The following is a 1,700-nucleotide window of genomic DNA, read 5'->3' on the forward strand; positions in this document are numbered from 1 at the left end:
ATCATTATTATTATTACTATTATCATTATTGCAGCCTTTCTAATGCTACTCCTTGGCTCCTTCTTACAGCTGTCTTTCAGCCACACCCCTGATCTTCTGGTAGGAAAGATCTACACCAAGCCTTCTCGGACAAGGGCGAAAAATCTCGGAGGTACCGTATGCAAGTTGCCACGTTAAAGATCCCTTGCTGGTCTAAAACCGATAAGAGTAGGCTTCGGCTGCAACTCGGGCAAAATTCAAAATTTCCTCAAACTGAAAGTGTTTAATGTGTACTGCGCTCTCATATGACTTTATGCAGTTGCGAGTGCCGTAAAACGCTTACCAAAAAAAAGTTGTTTTCAAAACCAAGGGAAAATGTAAGACAGACTGAAACAAGAGAGTTGTGGTGCCCCCACTCCCCACCCCCCAGAAGGCCAACTGTTAATATTTTCGGGGGCATGGTTCCATTTCACAGGCAAAAAAAAAAAAAGAAGAAAAACAATTAAAAAGAACCAAACCAAACAAACAAACAAACAATAAAAAACCCCCCAGCGAACAATGCCCAAAGTTAGATTTCTTATTTGACGGATAGTGAAGACTCCCATTATGAAGTGTATTATGATCTAAATATGGTTCAAGTTTCAACGATGCCCTTTCAATGATATCTTCCAAGTTGTTACTCATTTCTATGCAAAAAAAGGACATAACAGCGAGCCGGTGGAATCTTTTGACTTCGACAAAAGTAATAATTATTATCGTTAGTACTCTCCATTAATGATGATTGTGGAAAGTGCTTAATTTCACTTCACGTTGCAGTTACGAGGCTCGATGCAAGGAGAATTCAGCTTGGCACGCCTGCTATTTCATTACGACTTCAAAGACCAACTCATACAGCTCACTGACTCGATAAAAAAACTCTGGCCGACAAGTAAATGACAGTTCTTGCATCTCCTCACCACCCGTCCACCCACCTTTCCCTAAAACGCGGGACCAAAATTGCAAGGAATTCGCCATGTTATGTCTGCTGTCATTACCCACACACACACCCAAAATGAAGACCACTGGGGAAATACGACTGTAGTCACAAACTGGAAAATGTGAGGGTGCCAATTTTAAAAGCTTGTGGACTCATGACTTCATATTTGTTTGACTGGCGGTTTATTAAGTGCTGTTGAATGGGAAATCTAACAGCAATAATCAACCAACAGTTGAACAGAAATACAGTTATGAGTCCACAAATGTTCAAAATTGGTACCCTCACGACTGTCAGTTTGTGGCTACTGTCGTTTCCCCCCTGTAGTCTTCAACTCTATGTGCAGTTTTTACGATTGAACAGGAGAGCCAAAACAAAAATCCCAACTGAATATTGTTACAACAAAAACAAACAACAACAGATAAACAAACAACAGATAAACAAACAAAAGAAAAACCATTCTTTACAAACATACCGGGTCAGTATTTTTCAGAGAACAGTTTAGATAATAACCTCCATATTTTCTCTACAGCAAAATGATGATGTTTTATTGGTGACAGCACTCAGTGTTTTCAGGGCCCTCCTGTTTGTTTGTTCTAGTAAGGTTTTACGGCGCTCGCAGCTGCATGGGGTCATATGTGAGGCAGCGGGGTGGAATCAGGCTCTCGTCAATTTTTGGGCATGTAGAGTTATTGGTATCATCTTAAAGCTTATTCACTTGTCTTTACCTGGATGAAAAAAATATTCA

The sequence above is a fragment of the Aplysia californica genome, unplaced genomic scaffold (genome assembly GCF_000002075.1).
Source record: "Aplysia californica isolate F4 #8 unplaced genomic scaffold, AplCal3.0 scaffold00116, whole genome shotgun sequence".
Taxonomy (NCBI): domain Eukaryota; kingdom Metazoa; phylum Mollusca; class Gastropoda; order Aplysiida; family Aplysiidae; genus Aplysia; species Aplysia californica.